Source organism: Myotis yumanensis, unplaced genomic scaffold, assembly GCF_028538775.1.
Source record: "Myotis yumanensis isolate MYYU_CA2020_CCGP unplaced genomic scaffold, mMyoYum1.0.hap1 SCAF_10, whole genome shotgun sequence".
NCBI lineage: Eukaryota > Metazoa > Chordata > Mammalia > Chiroptera > Vespertilionidae > Myotis > Myotis yumanensis.
In genome coordinates, this window is record NW_027223761.1 from 28,313,426 (window position 1) to 28,337,103 (window position 23,678).

Genomic DNA, 23,678 nt, shown 5'->3' on the forward strand with positions numbered 1-23,678 from the left:
GTTGGTCAGCAGTGAGAGCGCACTGACCACCAGGAGGCAGCTCCTGCGTTGAGCGTCTGCCCCCTGGTGGTCAGTGTGTGTCATAGGGACCAGTCATTCCGGTCATTTGTTTCGTGACAGTCACTTAGGTTTTTATATGTATAGAATTATGTATAATAGGATATTGTAAAAATTAAGTTATGAAATTTTTATTAAAATGTTTCTTATGTACTGTTATATTGTCTGGGCCGCAAAAATATTCGTTGTGGGCCGCATGCAGCCATGAGCCACAAGTTAGACATGCTTGATCTAGATGGAAGAGAATCATTGATCAGCTGCCTCCTGCACACCCCCACTAGAAATGGAGTTGCAACCCGAGCATGTGCCTTAACTGGGAATCAAACCGTGACCTCCTGGTCAGTGCTCAACCACTGAGCCATGCTGGCCGGCCAAAAAGCCATGTTCTTATACTACCTAGTTTGTAATGGTTAATGTAAAACTTTTCAGATGAACCTTGTTTCAGCTTTTCTTTCTTCCCCCTCCCTTTGCTTCAGAGGTCTGAGGCATCAGACTAGTCCAAAAAACTGGCCACCTCTTCCCCTACCGGTTTGGCTCAGTGGATAGAGCATTGGCCTGCGGACTCAAGGGTCCCAGGTTCGATTCCGGTCAAGGGCATGTACCTTGGTTGCGGGCACATCCCCACTGGGGAGTGTGCAGGAGGCAGCTGAATCGATGTTTCTCTCTCATCGATGTTTCTCTTTGTCCCTTTCCCTTCCTCTCTGTAAAAAATCAATAAAATATATTTTTTTTAAAAAAAACTGGCCACCTCTGAAAGATTCCCCTTCTAGAACATGTGGACACTTAAGAAAGGTTTCTTTTTTTGAAGAAAATAGAGGGAGAAATAGAAGTTTTGGGTCTGTGGCACACTGTGTCTTCAAACAGTTTGGAGGAATGAAAACCTGGAGATTTAAAACCATGAATTAAACATGAGTTAAACATTCCAGTAGAATGTAAAAATGGAATATGCATTGCTCTTAACCTTGAACATAGTGACTTGGAGACACTGTTTATCAGTTTTGCCAATAAGACCGTGGACTTCCTGATTGTTGTTGAACTTCTGGGTCAATCTCAAATGAGGTGAATTTTGTCTATAAAGGGTTTATTTGCTAAGAAACAACTTAATAATTCTGAAATAATACAATAATAGATATCAGTACAATTAATTCATATGTTTAACCATTTAGTTTGGGGCTCTGTATTGCTTGCATGAGCCTTAAATCAATGTAGTTTTTTAAAAAAATATTTTTTTATTGATTTCAGAGAGGACGGGAGAGGGAGAGAGAGAAAGATCAATGATGAGAGAGAATCATTTATCTGCTGCCTCCTACACGCCCCCCACCAGGGAACGAGTCTGCAACCTGGGCATGTGCCCTTGACCAGAATTGAACCTGGGACCCCTCAGTCTGCAGGCCAACACTCTATCCACTGAGACAAACCAGATAGGGCAAATCAATGTCGTTTTAATGAATGGTTTGTTCTGAATGGTTGCTAATACTGTAGATAACCTACTGAGGGCTACCAACATGAAAGTATGGTATTGAACTTCAGGTTTAACTGTTTGAAGCATTATAAACATTCAATTTGTAACTAGGTTGTATAGGGATAGGAGACTTACTGTTATTTTTTTAGTGTTAAATTTATTAAATCACCATTGCATTCAACAGGCATGTGTTGAAAGAGCATTGTCATTGGTATCAGTGAGGGAATGTGTTCCTTCATTGTATTTGGGCCTTTTGTATCATTCTCTTGATATTAAATTAGAGGTGCCTTGAAACAGAAATAATAAACCAGAAATGAATTATTAAAAAAAAAGGAAGGTCACTTCCCTAAAGAATGGAGTCCATGAGTTTTCCATTGATAGGCCCAGAATGGAAAAAAGATCCCATGAGTTTGATGTACTAGCTGTCTTCCCCACTATTTGTTCTCTTCTTCTTCCATAATAGGTGAGTCTAGCTAAGCACTGGCAATCCATTTAAAGATGACAATCCCAAGCCTTTACAGCGTGGTGAGCCCTTGGTCACTCCATTCTGGCCAATGGGATATGAATGAGCAAAAGCCTTAAGAAGCCTGAGCATATGCTTTCCTTTCCTGCTGAGCAAGTGGTTGTCCTTGTTGGCTGGGAGGAGGAGAATTGCAGCTATTACTTTGGACTGACAAGGAAGAGCCACGTGTTAGGAATAGCAGAGCTGCCTACCAGTACAGTACCTCTTATCTCTTAACTATGGTATAAATAAGAAATGAATTCTTATCTAGTTTAAGCTGCTGTCATTTGGGGTCTCTTTGTTACAACAGCTTCGACTGCTCTAACTAACATACTGGATGTCTATACAACATCAATTTGAGCCCACCCCAGGTGGGTGCAAGGGCCTTTTGTCAAACTGAGGCAGTGCCCATGCAACTAACTTAAGGGGAGATTGGAAGACCAATGAGCAATTTTTCTCTAATACCCTCAGACTAGACCAATCCTGACAATGCTCTGATTTCAAACTTTACCCTCTAGAACTGTGAGACAACAAATTTCTATTGTTTAAGCCACCCAGTTTGTGGTACTTTGTTATACCTAATAGATCTGGCAAACTAATACACAACTACACATATTCACCAAATTTTACATACAAAGTCCCAAGAACATCCATGGACCCCTATTGAAGGACCACTGCAAAATTGTATTTCCTGAAAATATTCCAATGCCCATAATAATGATAACATGAAAACAAAAAATACTGTTTTAAAGCACTGTTTCAAGGGCTTTTTGTGTATTAAATCATTTAATTCTCCCAATAACTCCAGCAGTCACAGGAAACTAGAACATATTTTGGTACCTAGAAATGAGCTGTCACTGATGTTTTTATTGCTGTTATTTCTCTGTTATGGAGTGATCTCTGGAACTGACATCCTCCCACTACTGTGGCTTAAAGTCTGATTGATCCAAAGACTACAAATATTTTTAAAGGTAAATTCTGCATATGGCTCCAGACCTGTGTTATCCAAAGAATTAAATTCCAGTTCCCTTCTTCAAATTCTTCCTGCAAAGTAATAAGTGAGAATATTAAATAAATCCAATTTTCATCCTTCTGGATCTCACTAAAATGCATACCTTTTCCCCTTTCTCTTCTCGTTCCCTCAGCTCTACAAGTTATTTTTAAAACATTTTTAGAGAAGAAAAGTGGCCAGATTTGTAAACCAGTTTTCCAATTACTGAGCTCTGCAAAGAAAGATGCCATAATAGCTTAAGGTAAAAGGAAAGGAAAGAGATAAAAAAGTAAATTACCATGCAGATCAATGGTAGAAGTTTTCTGAAGACCATGGAGTATTTTCCCATTTTACCTGTCAGCACACATGAAGGAATAAAAATGCACACTCATCAGAAGATACTTGTGTGCAATCACTCTTGTGTTAGACTTTCCCTCTCACTTTTACACACACACACACACACACACACACACACACACACACACTACAAAGAATAACATTGTCATGAGCTTCTAGCTCAAGTGAAGGATGAGTTGAAGGTCCACAGAGAAGGAGCTGACTTGCTGACAATGTGAGTGGCAAGAAAAAGCATGGTGAATCAAGTAGACTGGAAGCAAATAGGAGGGAGCAGGTCTTCCTCCAGCCCTCAGTGTCCCTCTAATAAAACCCTCCCCATCAGCAGCACTTCCCAGGGAGCCAGCTGACCAAGGTGAAAGGGATTTTCAGAATCTTGGCCTCAGCATCACAAAGCAGAATATAGAAGTATGGATTTGCAGCTATGAGACAATAAGGTACTAACTGGCACACCCCGATTTTATCTCTTTTGATTGATCATTGACCCGGATACCACCACTATCAACAAAAAGCAACAGAGACATGATCATATTAATTGGGAAATATGGTAAATGTGCTTCAGAGGTTGTGGTAGATGGTGGTACTAATGTTCCCCAAGGAATCTTGTGTAACTTTTCCCACATGGAATTTGGGCTTGGCCACTTTCTATGACTTGCCAATGTGAAGCAAGCAGAGGCTCATGCCCTGGGTTTTGTTCTCTGGCTGCTAGGAATCCTGAGACCACCCGGTGAAGAAGTGAAGGCAAGCCTCCTGGATGGTGAGTGACCACATGGAGAAGCTGTACCATCCCAGCAGAGCCTAGCCCTCAGTCACTCCAGCTACCCACTGACTACAAATGGGTGAGGTTGGTTAATCCCCGTGGAATATCCACCCACCTGAGCCCAGCCCAAATCACTGACACACACAACTGTGAGCAAATAAAATGACTTTTTTTTTTTAAAGCAACTAAGTTTTGGGGAGGTTTGTTATGCAAGCAATAACTGACACATGGATGGTACATGGAAGTTTTCTCTGTTTCCTTTTCATTTATAGATCACACAGAGCAAAACTATGCTGTTTTTTTTCTATGTGGCTTTGTAAGTTTACACTTATTTTTATCCCTTCATTGCCATTTTAGCATGGTTTTGGGAAGTAGGAAAAGTAAACATACATGTCACTTCCATCACATTTAATTGGAAGTCTCTATCCACTTCTCTTTCAGCAGCCCAAGAGATATTTATTGAGTATCTTGTAGGTAACAGCCCCAAGCATTTGTAATGCACTCTCATTTAATCTTTACAATAACACTCTGCATTAGGCACTGGTTTCCCCCTTTAACAGATAAGCAACCAGGATTTAATAAGGTTAAGCAATTTGCTGGAGGTCATACAATTAGTAAGCAGCATTTGTAGTTAGAATTTGTGCACAAAGCCCCAAAGGTTCCAATACACTTTGTTGAACCAGGAAATAGGCAGTAGAGATGCAAAAATTGGGAGGGATGTAAGACCCATCACTGAGTAGACTTGACCTGACAACTGACTGGATATGAGACATGAAGAAGAAACAATGTCTGATAATGCCCCCTCCTGTTGATGCACCTTTGATCCATGAATGCTGATGGAAAAGTTTGCTTCCAGGGGCTATCTTGGATATTTCTCTTCCTTCACCTCTGCATCTTCAGATTGAAGCTCTGCAGAGCATGGTTGTCAGCAATGTTTACGTTCTTCTTTTATTGGGGAAGATTGGTTGGTGCTACTTACAGGACATTTTCCCAGGGTAAATGGTAGTTTCTGATTGTGTTCCTCGGTGGTGGGTGGGGATCTAAGCCCTGTGAGGCTCAATATGGTTAATGGCTGTCGAATGGTTACAACTCCCGGCATTGCTTAGAAAGTATTCCCAGGAGACTGCCAATGTCTTTTGCACTCTGTGTAAGGAAAATTAAGTGCCAAGAAAAGTGTGTTCAATTTAGATCCATCTGGTCTAGGTTGCTTCTTTCCCTTCCTATTCTCCAGGAAAGAGAACTATTCAAAGAGACTTTGTGATCACTTTAACCTGGTAGGAAGTGGGGATGTTTCTGGCCCAGCATTTGAAGAACAAAAAAGAAAGAACTTGGGAGGAAAGAAAGGGTGTCTGGTTTTGAGAACATTATGTTTAGAAGAATGAAGAAGTGGCCCTTGCACGACAATGGTCTGTTTTGGTACCTGCTAGTCAGCATGTGAATACCAGAAGCTTCGATGAACAATGTCACTGTATTCCAAATAAAACCCATACCATACATTCTGGATTTCCCAAGGGCCCCCACTTCACATACTCCTTCTGAGTATTAAACCATGAGTTTGGAGTAACTAGTCAGTGAATCTATAAACCACCTAGGTACATAATAAAAGGGCAAATCAAGGGTAAAATACATTTTCTTAAAATAGTTTTATTGAGTTGTGACTGACATACTCTAAAATTCACTCATTTTTAAAGCATTATCAATAAGTGTTTAATCACTTCATTGAATTTAGTAATTTGCTAAGTTGAGCAACCATCACCACTGTGCAGTTTCTCAGCATTCCCATCACTCCTCACAGTTCCCCTGTGCCTGTTTACCATCAATTCCCATTCCCACCTCCAGCCCCAGGCAATCACTGATCTGCTGTCTCTACAGATTTGGCTTTTCTAGAAATTTCACATAAATAGAATCATACAATATATAGTCTTCTGTGTTTCCCTTCTTTTACTTAGCATAATCTTCTTTGAGAATCATCAACATCATGCCCCGGTTCATTAGTTTCCTTTTATTGCTGAATGGCATTCCATTGCAGTATTCCACTTTTTTTTTTTTTTAAATCCATCACCAGTTGGTAGACATTTTGATTGTTTCCATGTTTGGCTGCTATGACTAATGCTACTATGAGCATTCCTGTTCAAGTCTCTGTGTGGACATATCTTTCCATTTCTCTGGGCACGTACTTAGGAGTGACATTTGCTGGGTCTACATTATTATTATCTAATCAAGAGTTGTTTATATTCTTTTGGAACTCATTTTAGTAAATCAACACTGCTCATGGTATATGAGTTAGCAGTACAATACTCTTGCACCCACATGCATTTGGAGCTGCTGCAGTTGCATACATCGAATCATAGGTGTAGGCTTCTGACTTCATGATATCTCTAGTGGGGTTGTACCCAGACATTTATATAATGAAGTATATATTATTTCTAATAAATTATTTTTAACAAAATAGATATAATATGGATATTATAACAATTTTTTAAAAATCAAAGGTAGCTTATATTATTTATGAGTTTCATTTCAGGATAGTAAAGAGGGTATTATATTTTTTATAGAAAGGGAGTCTTGAGACAGATTGAGAAGGACTGGTGATTTTAAGGGCCCTGATACCTGTGAGTTTTTAATCCTGTGCTTAAAGAAGCTTAATTACAAAGGCAAGTAGTCATCCTGATTCGAAGCAAACAGCAAATGAAAGCAATTGTCTTGCACCAGTTGCTTTGATCATCAGACTGTGGCCCAGTTCTTTCAGGCCAGAATCAGAGATGGAGCAGGATAAGCAAACCCAAGAGAGCCATTATGAAAAGGTACAGAAAGACCTTCAGGGTCGAATACTCGCCCTGGGTTCAGAATGAATCACAGACTCACAGGCTGACCCAGCAAGCTGGGTCCTGGGAGACCCAAGCAGTCCAGCTCCACATGTACAAATGCAGAGAGAGGCCTGGGGTGAGAGGGGGGGCGGGGTTGACAAGCTACAACACAGCCAATCTGCTCTGGGGGATCAACCTAGGAGCCTGACATTAAATGTCTCTCCCATAAGATGTTCTTTACTAATTTAGAGAAGAGACTGAGCCCTGCAGGTGGTGGTGGTGGGGGAGGTGTCTGTGTGTGGGGGTGGAAGGCTGAGACTGAGAGCACAGAGGACAGAACTCAGTTTCCTTCCTTCCTGCTCAAGCAGCTCTGGTCCATGCTTCCCTGTCCCGCCCCCACCCCCTAATTAATGTGGTCGACTTTCCCAGGGTGAGAAGGCAGCACTTACCTGTTGTTACTCAGGCCGAAGTGTTGGGGAGGTCTCACTACCTCCATCCATTTCAAGTGGTTTATCAAAGCATGTCTGTGGTACTTGACTTCCATGGAGTCCTGGGAAACACAGTGACTTCCATCCCATTCTGTGCTTTTTTGCCCCCTCCTTGCAGGGACTGGAGGTAGTTGATTCACCCCTTGTTCTGGCTCCGCACCTGGTCAAGCTCTTACCTCTCCTGGGCTCCCATACCACTAGAGCAGCAAATTTAACTCTGGGAGATTAGGCTATGCAGGAAGGAGACCCATACATGGTCCTGGGACCTCCTCTGGATCACCTGTAAGTTTGGTGTGGGCAGAGAATCCCAAGGTTGGGCTCAGCACCCCAGGGGGGTCACCCCTCACTGGAAGGGGGCATGTGGAAGGGGCAGGAGTCAGTGTTGTTTTGTCACCTCAGATGAGGTCATCATATAACTCTGGTTTTTAGATTTTGAATTTTTTAAAAACACAAACCCAGACCTTGGCAATATATTCATGCAAGTGCTTGTTATCTGTAAAGGAAGCGTCATTCCAAAGGAGCCTGTGGTGTCCCTTGGGGGTCCCTTGAGTCATGGAGACTGGGAAGCACTCCTAGAACACAGCAGCACTGTGGCCTCACCATGGAGCAGGAAGCAGGCTGGGAACTGGGCAGGACCGAAGCCTGGCCTTGCCTGTTGGGCTGCCCACATGATGGAGGCCCAGGTGCCCAAATGGAGCTTGGCAGTACTTGTCCAGTGCTAGGCACCACCCTTCCTTACACCTTACGTCCATGGTAAGCTCCAGAGCTGGCCTGAGGTTTCCCAGTTGTAAGCACACCAGAAGCAGACACTAGGGCCTTTCCGTGCAGCCTCTGTGGGGCTTGGACTTCGGCCTGAGCTGCTGCCTGATAGTAGCATAGGGCTGGCCTGATAGTAGCATTGGGCTGGGCCTCCAGTGTCGCAGGAAGGGGAGGGCTGTGGAGAGGTGAGCACCCGTGCAGTGCAGGCTCTGTGGCCAGGGCAGTCTGCTGTAAAGGCCGGGCCTGCACAATTTGTTGTCTCCCAACTGCTCACTACATTGCCAGAGTCATTTTCTCGTGTTTATGACAGAGGAATCACTGGCTGTGGAAAAATTACTGTGTAGCAAACAATGCCTTATGACTGGAGGTGAGAGAAAAACAAACAGCAGGCACTTTGAAATCTGGCTTCTTTAGGGCTTCTGTAGCAAATTTGGGTAGTGGCTGGATTACAGATATTTACAAAAGAAAAAGAAAAAAGAATAGTTATCCTGGTTTAGATAAGAGGTGCACATCTAGCCCTTGGGAGCCAGGAGTGTGTATCTTACAGGCAAATCGCAGTACCTGTCTGGGCATCAAGGAAACTGAACTCGGGGCTTAAAAAAAGACATGATCATACTCCCTGCTTTCAAGAACTAGAGCAAGAAATGATACATGGGTTATTGAACTAGAGCAAGAAAAAATACTCAGTTACATGCTCATGGCTGATTAAGCACTTTCCTTGCACACAGATAGATTATAGAGAAAGCAATAAAGAATGGAGAAAGTTAGGCAGGACAGAAAGAGGTAAGGACCACAGGCCTTGTGTTACAGAAAAACCGGAGAAGAACCAAGCAATGCTTAGAGAGATGGAGTTACATTTATTATTATTACGCGCGGGCCCAGAGGAAAATGTCTCTCAAATTCTGGGCAAAATCACACAGGAAGTTTCCTGTATTTATACCATTTTACCTTCTTTGTCTCCCAAATATGGGGTTTTTCCGGTTCCCTTTGCAAGTTCTTAAAGAGCCCCTATGTGCTGGGGCTTTGAGACCTCGACCAAAGGCTTGGCCTGACGCCAGCACTGATAACTTCGTCTGGAGAAGGTTTAATGGCCTCTCTGAAATGGGAGTAGTCTTATTTTCCTTATTATTTAAGCCAGCAAGCATTACAGAAGCCAAAATGCAGGGTTAAAATTTCAAACAGCAGTTTTTATATAAGATGGATGCTTCACTTGGAGTCCAGCTGTGTTTGCATTTGCATCTGATCCCTCAACTTCCTGTTTTTGTAATCCTCCGATCCTCAGTTTCTCATCTGAGTTTTTCATCTGAAGACTCATAATGCTGTTATTAGATGAAAGCCATGAAAAGTGCTTAGAACAGGACCAGGCATATGATAGTATCTCATCCAACATTGGTAGTTAAGTGCTTGACCACCAATTTTCATATATGGTAGCTGACTTGTGAATTAGCTAATTTTTATAGTAGGGTAGTGGGATTTTGTCACTGCCTACAGGCTAGGTTACCCAGCTCCTCTCCCTCTGTTGTGCACTAACATGAACATGGGCATTTTTCTGTAGGGACACGCTCCATTTCAGCACGTGCTTCTATTCCATAAAACGTTAAATTGGGCAAGATCCAAATATATCATCTTGTCCAGATGATTTAACTTTTTAAGTGTACAATTCAAACGTTTCTCATATATTTACAGAGTTGACCAATCATCACTATAATTTTAAATCATTTTCATCACCTCCCACAAAAAAAGAACCTGTACCCATGAGCAATCATTTCCCATTCCCCCTCCAACACATCCTCTCCAGCCTTAGACAACTACTAATATATATTCTCTCTGAAGATTTTGTAAAAATAGAATAATATAATAAGCAGGTATTATTATTACACTTATTTTAAAGATGAGGAAAATGGTGTTCGGAAAGCTTTTAAAGTAATGTGTTCAAAATAACACTGTTAACAATAAGAGGCAGAGCCGAATTTTAAACCCAGGCTGTCACTCTTCTTGTAAGGTTTCCCTATTAGAAAAAACTAATGATTATGACTAAAACCCTAATAAAGGGCCTCTGACAAGAGAGGAACCGGCTGATGACATGAACTAGATTCCAACTGTCATGCCCATTGCTTGTCACATCTGTTGGTAATTTCTCTTGGTGGGGCTGGCTTGATTTGCAGTGGGGAAAACCCAGCCACCACAAAGCATCTGGGTTGCCATGAAGTCCTGATTCTTTTTCTTACATCCAATTTTCCACTTGGTTTGGCTAGGGCAGGAGGATGTCAAATTCTGTGGCAGAGGTCAGTCCTATAAGGTGTTTGTCTCTATTTACATAATGCATTGGAACATTTCGAGGCGGGAAATCCATCTTCACTGACATCAGCCTTGGGAACTCTCCCTGGATGGGAGAGAAGCAATCCCAGCCTTGGATTTCAGTGTTAGCCACTGACAGAGGTCTAAGTTTGCTTTTCCAATCAGGCGTATTTATTTACATGTGGAAATTCCCAGTGGGAAGCTGAAGAACACAACTTAGGAGTGGTCCCCAAGTGGGAAATTGAACAGTACACTGAGCTCCTTTTATTTCCATTTAATTTACCATCAGTATCATTACCATTATTTTGTTAATCATTTCACTAGCAATGATGTAACTGGGGACCAAGGTAATTGCAGCCAAATGGGGAAGCTGCTTCTCTGCAGTATTTAGTTAGCAAAGACTTTCATTCACCTTTTAGGGGGTGGGTATAAGTTCTTTCCTTTACTCATGGAGCCTAGAGCTGCTTTAAAATGCTGAAGATATTAAGTGCCCCCTGGAGCTTAATGAACTCTACACTGGGTTGAAGAGAGCTTTCTGTAATTTTCAACTCCCTGCTGCCTGAAACTGTATCTCACTGCACAGGAAAGTGGCTTCCTGACACACTAACAAGGCCAAGTGAAACAGACCACACGGGCCCCAGGGTCTGAACAATATGGAGTAAATGATCAAGACTTTGCACTCAGAGACCTGGCTCTACTATTTGATAGCTGTGTGACTTTGGGTAAGTTACTTGTGCTCTCTGAGTCTCTATTTTCTTATTCAAAAGAAGGTAATACTATTTACCTCACAGGTTGTTGGGCAGTAAATAAGATAAGATGGGTAAAAGGCTCAGGGCATGCCTTGGCGTATAATAGGAATTCAATAAATGTAGTTTCACCCTAGCTGGTTTGGCTCAATGGATAGAGTGTCAGCCTGTGGATTCAAAGGATCCTGGGTTTGATTCCCCAGGTTTCGGGGTCAATCCCCAGTAGGGGCGTGCAGGAGGCAGCCAATAAATGATTCACTCTCATCATTGATGTTTCTATCTCTCTCTCCCTGTCCTTTCCTCTCTGAAATCAATAAAAATATATTAAATAATAATAATAATAATAATAATAAATGCAGTTTCTTTCTTTAAAAAGTGCTGGTGTGGAGGACCTTTCTTCTGGGTCTCAAGATTATTTGGGAACCAAGTGGATGGAAAGTTTTGAGGAAGTAGTGACTGGATGGGAGGTACATTTTAGTTGGCAAGAAAGAAGATCTTGGAGGGGCTATGACGTGTTCTTGATGGGACTCAGTCTCCATGCTCACCTTGAGACCCCAAGTCTTGGTTTGAAAGCTAGAGATCCTGTGTGACCTAGCCCTGCCTCCTCTGTACTTCACCCTGTGGCCCTCCTCTCAATCACTTGTCCTATCACTCTCACAGACTTCATTTCCACTCATGTGCTGGACATCCCCTCCTCAGGGTCTTTCCATAGGCTACTGCCTCTGCCTTGTCTGCCCTCTTCCCTAGCCCCCTTCACTTGGCTGAAGCCTCCAAATCACCTGGCTCTTGGCTTCTTTGTCATTTTCTCTGTCATGTCCTTGCTGGACATGCCCCTGATAGGCTCTGATGGACCACTCTGTGCTTCTCTGCACAGCACAGGTTGGTTTGTAGCCAAATGGGCTTCTGTTTGTGTGGGATTTTAATTTAAAAGACCTCCCACCACCAGGGAGTTTTTGAAGCCTGGGTCTGGGAGTACTTTGTTTACACCATCTCCCTAGGAGGTGTTCAGTAATACCTGCTGGGTAAATGAATAGGGGTCTTTGATGCTGACTGCTGAGCACTATTCTTGGTGTGAGGATACAGCTGTAACAAGGAGTCTTTATTCCCCTGAGTGTACAGCCTTGAGAAGGGACAAATAACCAATAAGTATGCATTTAGGGGCCTCCATGTTACCCAGCCTTGCTGAGCTGGTCTGCACCTAAGCTATCTATTACCTCATTCATTCACCTGACAAACACTCTGAGTGCCTAGAAGTGCCAGACTATAAACTGGGAATTTCAAAGCAAGACAGTCTGTTTTCAAGATTTAGCCAGACTAATGGGAGTGTCAGCACGAAGAACAAAGGAATTATGTTGTTACTGCTACCCTATATAATAAAACCCTAATATGCAAATTGACAAAATGGTGGAACGACAGGCAGAACGACCGGTTGCTATGATGCGCACTGGCCACCAGGGGGCAGACGCTTAATGCAGGACCTGCCCCCTGGTAGTCAGTGCGCTCCCACAGGGGGAGTGCCACTCAGCCAGAAGCTGGGCTCATAGCTGGTAAGCGCAGTGGCGGTAGCCTCTCTTGCCTCTGTGGCAGCACTAAGGAGCAGTGAGCCAGTGGGCAGTAAGGAGTGAGGGGTCCCAGACTGCAAGAGGGTGCAGGCTGGGCTGAGGGACCCTCCCCCCCCCACAGACACACACACACACACACACACACACACACACACACACACAGTGCACAAATTTCATGCACCGGGCCTCTAGTTAGTAAATAATAGCCAATCTTTTTTGGATCTAAATTATGTACTAAGTCCTTACAGATAAATCATTTCACTTAACCTCACAGTACCCCTTTGCAGTATGTGTTATTTATCTCCATTGTTCCAGTCAGGAAACTGAGGCAACACAGCACTTCCTCAAGGTGTAAATAGTGGAGCCACACCGCCTCCCCACGAGGGAGTGACAGGCAGCCTGGCTGTGGGGAGAGGCAGGCATGTCCCCCAAGCCTTTGGACTTTCTGGCCCCCAGTGCCAATGGTAATTGACCTTTCTCTTAATCAGACGCCTCCCTGTATTAGTTTTTTAAAGTCATGGTGGCTACATCAGGGAAAGATTTTGACTCATCTTCCTTGGAATCTGAAAACCTGGGCTCACAGTCTGACTCAGCCACTCAGCTGAGGGTGGGGAAGTTGTGTTAGTGTTACACATCAGATTCCCTGCTGAGCCTCAGTTTCCTCCTCTGTAAAGTGAAATGATCAGATTACAGCAGCTGTAAGATAACTTCTGTGTCTGCGACTTATTGATATGAAAGATAATTCACATTAGTGGATCCAAAATAATTGAAGACAGAGATAAAGGCCCCCATAGGCAAGATACAGGAAGCAAAATCCTTAGGAAAAAAAAAAAGATTGATATATTGGACTATTTCCAATTAAAAATTTCTCTATCCTAAAAGATACCATAAATAACATTAAAATAAAAACACCTGGGGAAAAGTATTTATAAAACACACAGAGACAAAAGACACCTGCTTAGACCCAGGGTCGGCAAACTGCGGCTCGTGAGCCACATGTGGCTCTTTGGCCCCTTGAGTGTGGCTCTACATAAGCTTTAGGAGTACCCTAATTAAGTTAATAACAATGTACCTACCTATATAGTTTAAGTTAAAAAAATTTGGCTCGCAAAAGAAATTCCAATCGTTGTACTGTTGATAGTTGGCTCTGTTGACTAATGAGTTTGCCGACCACTGGCTTAGCCTACATAAGGAATTCCTCAAATCGATATGAAAAAGTTAACCCAGAAGAAAGATGAGCAGGTCAAGAGTAGGCAATTTACAGCTAAGAAAATTCAATGCAGCACAGAAATATGAGAACACACTCAAATGTACTAGTAACAAGGGAAATGAAAACTATAACACGAATGAAATGCTGTTTTTCATCCACTGGATTGTAATACATAAATATTCAGTATTACCAATGATTGGCACACATGTAAGGAAGCAGTGACTCTGTTGGTGGGAGTAGGAGGGCAATTTGACAATATCTGGTAAAATGTAAAACATTCAAATACTGGGAGTCAGCAGTTCTCTTCCTCAGTATGTCCCTTAGAAAAGCACCCATACCTGCCTTGGGGAAGGCACATATGAGAATGCTTCCTTCAGCACTGCTTGTCATCACTGAGAAACAAAACAACAAAACGGGAGGAGAGGAAGCAGCTTAAATGCCTGTCTACATGAACCTCATTAGTTGTTATGTAATAATATGCAAAAAAAATTAAGAAGAGTGTGGTGGAGTTATGTACTAACATGGAAAAGTCCATAGGATATACCAATGAGTGAAAAAAAAGTAAGTTGTGGAACAATACAGAATATGATACTATCAGAGGAAACAATAATCAATTGTTCCCATAGAAACTGCATAAAAGAGTGTCTGGAAACAAATGCCAAATTGACAACATGAGTTAGTTCTAGGGAAAGGAAGAGAAGAATTAGTGTTGGGGAGGCCTTATCTATACTGGTTAGGTATCTTTAGAAGGACAATCAAGCTTGGCTGGTGTTGCTCAGTGGTTGAGCATGACCCATGAACCAGGAGGTCATGGTTTGATTCTTGGTCAGGGCACATGCCCAGGTTTTGGGCTCAATCCCCAGTATGTGTCATGTAGGAGGCAGCAGATCAATGATTCTCTCTCATTATTGATGTTTCTATCTCTCTCTCCTCTCCCTTCTCTTTGAAGTCAATAAACATATATTTTTAAAAAGGACAATTTATTCATGCCATTACTATGTAATCTTAAAGATTAGTTTTTTACAGTATTAAAAAATATTAGTGGTTGATTGCTGGCAGGTTCCCTTTTCCCAACTTCTAAGGAATAGAATTCCTATGCCATAAATTATAGGTTCATCCTGAACCAGTCCCTGCTCTCACCCATCCCCCAGCACGTGCCTTGCCTGATTCTGCCCTGAAATGATCCTGTGTCCCCCCGCAGTCTTAGAGGCCAGGCACTCATCTTCTGCTTTCAAAGATCCCATTAGAGTTGTTCACAGTGCTTTGACATTTATTCAGCCAGAGCTAACTGCAGGGCGATTCAATGATTACAGTGGTATTTATTTTTATATTTTTTTCAATAAAGAGAAAGGTTGAACATGTAATGTTAACATTCAACCCGGTGTAAAAACATTTCAAAAACTTTGGAAATTGATTTTTTTTGTGGTGAGCAACCTGGAAAACATTTGTTAAAAGTTGCTTGTGTTCAGTTCAACTAGTTGGCAAGAGGTAGCATGGGGTTAATTTAGAGCAGTGGTTCTCAAAGTGTGACTCCCAGGTAAGCAGCAGCAGCATCACCGAGGACTTGTTAGAATGCACATTGTTGGGCCCCACCCCAGACCTGCCATCAGAAACTGCAGATAAGTCCCAGCAGCCAATGCATTAACAAGCCCTCCAGATGACTCAGGTGCAAACTCAAGTTGGACTCTGGTTGACATGGCTAAATACAAGCTGCCTCTGGGAGAGCTGGTCTAGGAATCTACAAAGTAACAACCTGAATTAAACTCTAAGTTTCTATTCATCCCTCAGATGTCAGCTGAATCATCATTTTCTCAGGAAACATTTTCTGATTCTATGCTTACATAACCCCACGTGCCTCTTCCTTCTGCATTACAGGTGTATTTTACACTTATTTTGTGATTATTTGATTATGAATTGTTCCCCGCCCCCCCCCCCCCCCCACCACCCACCATCATCTACTTGAGTATATATACTACAGTGCCAGGCACATAGCAGGCACTCAATAAATAGTGGTAAATGAATGAATGAAAAACAAATCTTTCCTAGAGAGTTTCTCCCTGACTTTTCAACACATGTCCCACAATCTACACTAATAAAAGAGAAACATGGTAATTAGCGTAAGACCGCTACCCTTCCCATTGGCTAATCAGCGTATCCTTATGCAAATTAACTGTCAGCCAAGATGGCGGCCGGCAGCCAGGCAGCTGGAAGCTAACAGGAGGCTTGCTTGCTGTGGACTCCAACATTCCCCGCTGGCCTCTGAGCTTCAGTTGGAAACATAGTAACATTTATAGAAGATAAACAAAACTCCAGAAACCTCCTGTCAGTCAGCCGGGATCTCAGAGCTGGAGTCGCAACATTGTTTCGAATACAGAAAACAAAGGCCAGAAACCTGCTTTCAGCCGAGCCTCAGAGAGAAAGCCAGCTCTCAGCTCCAGTGACAGCCATAGAAGGTAAATAAATGCCAGAATAAAAAAAAAAAGAAAAAAAGGAGAGGTTTGGAGCTTCAGTTGCCTGCCAGCCTGAAAACAGCCCTCAGCCCCTCACCCAGACTGGCCAGGCACCCCAGTGGGGACCCCCACCCTGAAGCAACAAGATGGCGGCTAATTTGCATACTGAAGGCGGGCGGCAGCAGGCAAGGCTGTCTGCGGTCTGGGACCCGGATCTGTGACCCTGCCGGGCGGGATCAGCGGAGCCACGAGGCCTCCCGGCACCGGGATCAGCGTGACAGGGGGCAGCGCCCAAACCCCGATTGCCCTGCAGCTCTGTGTGTGACAGGGGGCAGCGCCCCAACCCCCTGATCAGCCCTGCTCTGTGGGTGATAGAGGGCGGCGCCCCAACCCCCTGATTGCCCTGCGGCTCTGTGTGTGACAGTGGCGGCGCCCCAACCCCCCCACGGGCCCTGCTCTATGTGAGACGGGGTAGAGCCATACCTCCCCATCGGCCCTGCCCTGAGTGTGACAGGGTGTGGCACCTCAACTACCCCCCCCCCCCCAACGGGCCCTGCTCTGTATGACAGGGGGCAGCTCCCCAAACCCCTGATGGGCCCTGCTCTGTGTGTGACAGAGTACGGAGCCTCAACCCCCCTGATGGTCCCTGCTCTGTGTGTGACAGGGGGCAGTGCCCCAACCCCCTGATCGGCCCTGCTCTGTGTGTGACAGGGTACGGAGCCCCAACCCCCCTGATGGTCCCTGCTCTGTGTGTGACAGCGGGCAGCGCCCCAACCCCCTGATCGGCCCTGCTCTGTGCGTGGCAGGGGGTGGTGCCCCAACCCCCTGATCGGCCCTGCTCTGTGCGTGGCAGGGGGTGGCGCCGCAACCTCCCCATCCGCCCTGCTCTGTGCATGACAGGGGGCGGCACCCCAACTCCCCAATCGGCCCTGCTCTGAGCCCGACCAGGGGCTGCACCTAGGGATTGGGCCTGCCCTCTGCCACCCAGGAGCAGGCCTAAGCCAGCAGGTCATTATCTACTGAGGGGTCCCAGACTGCGAGAGGGCACAGGAAGGGCTGAGGGACCCCCTCTACGCCCACCCCCCAGTGCACAAATCTTTGTGCACCGGGCCTCTAGTTTAATAATAATGAAGCTTTCATCATCAAAATTATCACTATTTTTCCAGATTTGAAACCTTGGTGATTTTTTTAAATCTGTCACATTCATTCATCTCCAGGTACCAGCCATTTGCCTAGTCCTGTGGATCCTCCCACTGGAATGTCTTCCCTGCCCATGGGCATTCTCCTGCCAGCCCTTAGCCAAGCTCTCATCAGGGGCCTCTTATCTCTCAGTCAACTCCAATCTCAGCCCACCCCATCAGTTTTATTTAAATATGGTGCTCACTAAAATTGTAGGTTACAACTATAGTGTTTGATTAGAATTTTACTGTTTTCAAGGTGCTTTTACAAAACCATATTAAAATAGTAGCAAACAATTTAATGGTAGCTTGTGTGCCAGGTACTGAAATGATTCCCCTGACTATGAGGAAAATATTTATTACTTATTTTATATTATAAATCCAGGGCTAGAGGAGTCTAAGTAACTGGTACATGATTACTCAGCTCCTAGGTGCAGATGTAGAATATGACCTCAGATTCTGTGACCTCTCCTCTGTGATAACATCATCTATCCTTTATCTGTAAGAGCTCCCATATTGGGGTTCCATACCTGGTACCTCCTTGTCCCTCATCCACGTCCCTCCTTCTGCTGAAAACCATGCAGTGAGAATAAGGCTCTGAACTGAAAAGAAGATGGACTCTGACGACAGACCTGGGTTCAAATCCAAGCTGTGTGACCCACAGCCAATTATTTACCCTCTCTGAACCTCAGTTTCTTTCTCTGTAAAATAAGGAAAGGTAAAATTATGACCTCATAGAGGTGCTAAGAGAACTAAACCAGATAGTTCACTTACTAGCGTACTCAGAGTAAGCTATAATCATTGTTAACTATTATTATTTCTATTTCTAGTTCTTTATATATCAAAATCTGAACTCTATCCTCCTGTCAAGGCTGCATGTAAACTGGGCTCCTCTTTTACTCTAACTGCCTTTCTCTCTCTCTTTCTTTTTTTAATGTTTGAAAGCCACAGAACTACATTTAAAAAAAAAATTTTTTTTTTCAATACATTTTATTGATTTTTTACAGAGAGGAAGGGAGAAGGATAGAGAGTTAGAAACATTGATCAGCTGCCTCCTTCACACCCCCTACTGGGGATGTGCCCACACCCAAGGTATGCCCTTGACTGGAATCAAACCTGGGACCCTTCAGTCCGCAGGCCGATGCTTTAGCCACTGAGCCAAACCAGTTAGGGCCTGCCTTTCTCTTTATTCTACCAAGATGTGTCTTCCTGGAATCCTCTCGGTACATATCATAATCATTTTCATACTTCTAATTATAAAAAAGATGGATGCTCTTTGAAAAATGAAATCAAAGAATACACAAAACTACAGAGTTAAGAAAGGAAATTTCCTGACCCCACCCCCCAGAAATAACCACTTCCTTATATCTTTGTGTAAGTACTGTTCTGAAATCTAATTTCTTTCACTTAACAATATTGAATAGACATATTTCCATGTCAGTGAATACAGATCATATCATTATTTATAACAGTTGCATAGTATGGCATCACATATGTTTTCTTGATGGAGTGTATTAGTTAATACTGCTCCATAACAAATCAGCCCCAAGCTCAGTGGCTTAAAATAGTTTTTATAAATATTATATATAATATATACTCTATGTAAATGATACAGATCCTATATAAATTCCTTCTAGAGCAGTGGCTCTCAACCTTGGCTGCTACTAATGTTGTGACCCCACCCCATAACAAAGAAACAGAATTTCCGGAGGTTAGGGCCCAGAAATCAGGATTTTAAAAAGATTCCCAGGTGATTCTAATGTGCAGCCAAGGTTGAGAACCACTGTTCTAGAGCTACAGATGGGTATATACATCACATGTCTGCAGATTGGCCAGAGATTGGCTGACGTGGGCTGGCCTCAGCTGAGCAGGACTGCTTTACTTCTTACCTGCTCTGTCGAAAGGGTGGCAAGGGTGGCTCTCCTCAGTGTGTGTCTCATCCACTTTCTAAGGCTAAGGAACCAACTGGGACATGCTGTGGAGTTTACAGAAACACAAGAGGGAAAGCAGAAACACTTGAGGCCTCTTAAAGATTAAGCTTAATGTTACTTCTGCCCACAGACCACTGCCCAGAGCTTACCACATGGCCAAGTACAAAGTCAGGCAATGCAGAAACAGACTTTGCTTATGACCAAGACATGTGAGTTCAAATTGGGGTGAAGAGACCAACAATTCAATCTATCACACAGATAGTTTGTTTCCATTCTTTAAAATTATGAGACATCTTGAACCTCTTTAAACATACACTGTTGTTTACTTGCCCAAATTTATATTCTTGTGATAAATTTCTAAAGTCAAATTGCTGTGCCAAAGGGCAATGCATTTCAAATATTGGTATATATTGTCTAATAGTATGCTAAAAAGGATCATATAATCATTAGCAAAAATAACAGTGTAAGAGAGTGCTGGTTTCCTCATACTTTTACCACTACTAAAGTTTGTTAATTAAAAATAAAATCTTTGCTCTGATAGAAGAAACATTACTTAACTATAGTTTTATTATTATTAGTGAGGTTAGAAATATTTTTATGTCTGTTGGCTTTTTATTTTTGAATGATCTCTTCATGCCCTTTACTCTTTTAAAAATAAAATCAGATTTTCACAAAACTAGGATGAAGTCACAGATAGCTTCTCTTAACCCAACCTTTGTGGAATTCTGTGTGCTGTTAACTCACCACCATCCCTTTTCCTAAGGCAGAAGGCAATTAGCTAAGTTGGAAAGAAGGCAAAGCATTGAAGGGATTCGTGCCCTTCACTCGACTGGGAGAAGCTATGGATATGACAGTTAGAAGGTCAGAACCTGGAGCCAGTCTTTGTGAATAGTGACAATTCCTGCTCCTGAGGATGCTGACTCAGAAGGAAAAAGCCTATTGCAAAACCACTGCTATTTTTTTGATGACAAGAGAAAATATCTACTTACGGGCATGGGCATCTAAATGGTTTCTAGTTAAGGGTATTCATATTTAAATGTATGCACATCTAAAATCACAGTCCCAGTTGGCAGGTTCTGGTCAGGAGGGCAAAACCTAAATCCTCCTAGTGTGGCTAGAAATGCTTTGAACTCAGGAAAGAATGTCAAGAGACACTTCTTTCCCATTCCTTTGCCTTCTTCCATATCACTTGACAGGGAACCTGAGAGTCAAGGACACTGGCATGATTGGGCTGCAGGGCAAGTGGTTATGAGGATAACAACAATGATAATAACAGCTTACAGGCATATAGGAATTCCAGGTGCCTGGCATTGCTCTAAACACTTCACCTATATGTCAACTCATTTGAGTCTTGCAACAACCATATGAAATAGGCATTATTATTATTATTGTTATTTATTATTCCTATCTTATAGCTGAGGAAGTTGAGACAGGAAGTTTATATTTGCCCAAAGACCCACAACTAGTAAATGGTGGAGCCAGAATTCAAACTCAGATATGACTAGAGTCAGTGCTTCTATCTCTTTGCTCCTGCAGGATGCTGACTGCTATTATATGAGAAAGGAAAGTTAGGTTTGAGGTTAATAAGGTCTCTACCTCAGCCCTTCTCAGGACCTATAATATGCCAATCTACATGGTGGGTTTTACAGAAGAAATTAACCATGCAGCATTTCCCAAACATATCTGAACCTTTACAATTTTGTTTCAGAAAAAAATTTTAAACAACGTATATTCCACAGACCACATGCTATTAAATACTAGCATAGAGAGCTTTTGAATCAGGGCTTGCATCAGCTCATTGAGCCAATTGTTAAATTTGCAGGGATTATGAAACCCAGTTGTTAAACTCAGTCATTATTAAAAACAAGAGGCCCAGTGCATGAAATTTGTGCACAAGTAGGGTCTGTAGGCCTGGCCGGTGATTAGGGCCGATCTGTGGGGCAACCAGCAGGGTGATTGGGGGGGGGGGGGGCTCCCCGCTGGCACCTGCCTTGGCAGCTCCTGCGTTGAGCGTCTGCCCCCTGGTGGTCAGTGGGCATCATAGCAACTGGTCGTTCTGCCGTTTGGTCAATTTGCATATTAGGCTTTTTTTAAAATATAGGATTAAATTATATAAACTTACAATAAATTATATAACCAAGGTAATGAATACTCAAAACTTATCACTTCTTAATTATTTTACTACACTTTAATATACTCTATGCTTTTAAGGTTATTTATGTCTATGTCAGTGTCTACATGGTGGAAATATCTATATGCTCTTGAGCATCTCTTCCAAATTCTATGTTCAGTGACATCATTGTTGTAGCTTGAAATCAGCCATGGTGAGTATTTATACTACCGTAATTGGCAAAGGCTCTGAGTCAAAGCTCCATAGAGGGGAGGAGTTCTGTTTTTGGAGAACTAGATGTTAAACATTTAACAGCACCCCACTGCAGACACATATGCTTAAAATATTGATGTCACTGTAAGTGCAATTTTTGAAAAAACAACTCAATGTTTTTAAATTTTGGTCTTCTATTTCTTAAGATTGCTTTGAGGGTTACCTAAACTAGACTGGATTATAGCAGGGGTCCCCATATCTGTTTGCATATCAGAATTACTAGACTCCTGAATGCCACTCAAGACCTATAGCATGAGATTCTCCTTGGAAGGTGCCCAGGGACCTGCACTTTAAATAAAGCTTCCCTAGAAATGCAGACCTGCATTTGGGAACAAGTGGTTAAAACCACCAGCAGAAAAAAATATGTAGACTTCTGGACTAACAAACTCTGAAGAGTTGTATTCTCTTCCAGCTGCAGCATAAGCAGCAAACACAAAATCAAGATTTCTCTTTCCAAAGAGTGACTTATTACATAGCTGAGGCAGAGAAAGGCCCCCCGCCCCCACCAGAGTTATTTGGTGTCTATATTCTCTACAGCAGCAATTTTCAACCCCTTTCATCTCATGGCACACATAAACTAATTATTGAAATTCTGTAGCACACACCAAAAATATTTTGCCAATTTGACCAAAAAAAAAAAAAAAAAAAAGGTACACTTTTGATTCATTCACCCGGGATGACTATTGTGTTGGCTATTGTCATTTTTTTATTTGACAGTTTAAGGGAAAAGAGGTCAGTGCCCTAAATACTCAGGTATTGCATGTTTTAAAATTCTGGTGGCACACTGGTTGAAAATCACTGCTCTGTAAGTAACTCGACAAGGAGAGGACCATTTTTCTAGGCCATGCAAAGGATGTGGAAAGAACTATTATGACATCACACTTTGTAATGCTCTTTACTATCACAAGCTGTCTTGCATCCTCAAGACACCTGGGCCACTGCAGGCTGTGCTAACCCTCTTGCTCATCATCCATACCTGAACAAGGCCAATGGCAAAAGCTGACATACTGCATCAGACCCCTGAGTCAGACATTCCAGACCATGCTCCACCTCTATCCAGCCCAATTCCACATCTCAGACCATGCTCCACCTCTATCCAGCCCCAAGGCAACTATCCAAGGGGTCAGATGGGCACTAGTTTTAGTTCAATTTAAAATGTTATATATATATATGATCAAATCAATGAATACAAGGGATCATAAATAAGAGTCCCTCTATCCAGTCCTCTGTAACCTAACTCCTACCCAGAACGAACCCCTTTTAATTTGTTAAACAATTTTTTAAAATTTTCTCATGGTCACTTTTACATCTCTAAATAATGTTTATATATCTACTTTTTGGTGCATCCATTTTAGACACTGCTATCTTTCTCTGATTGAATTTTGCTTACTTTTACCACCCTAAACTTCCCAGTATCTATTACTCTTATTTCCATAACTAGAGGCCTGGTGCACAAAATTCGTGCACAGGGGTGGGGGAGCCCTCAGCCCAGCCTGCACCCTCTCCAATCTGGGACCCCTTGGGTGATGTCAGGCCTAAACTTGAAGTCGGACATCCCTCTCACAATCCAGGACCACTGGCTCCTAACTGCTCACCTGCCTGCTTGCCTGATTGCCCCTAACTGCGCCCCCCCCCCCCCCCCCCCGCTGGCCTGCTCACCCCCAACTGCCCCCCCTGCTGGCCTAGTCATCCCCAACTGCCCACCCCCCCCGCCAGCCTGGCTGCCCCTAACTTCCCCCC

At 43.0% G+C, this 23,678-nt stretch overlaps 1 protein-coding gene across 3 annotated transcripts in view; it reads right to left on the reverse strand.

Annotated features, from left to right (window-relative positions):
* PRMT3 (protein arginine methyltransferase 3) overlaps positions 1-23,678 on the reverse strand; it is a 144,551-nt gene that overhangs the window by 1,637 nt on the left and 119,236 nt on the right. Inside the window, exons 17-18 of one of the 3 annotated variants that reach the window (XR_011472968.1) lie at positions 19,514-19,599; positions 18,155-18,325 (exon numbers count right to left, since the gene is read on the reverse strand). The gene's annotated coding sequence lies outside the window, so the exon portion shown is untranslated. Of the gene's footprint in view, positions 1-9,048; positions 9,500-18,037; positions 18,326-19,513; positions 19,600-23,678 lie in introns of those variants that run through there. The other 2 variants (XR_011472967.1, XR_011472970.1) reach the window with 2 other exon arrangements.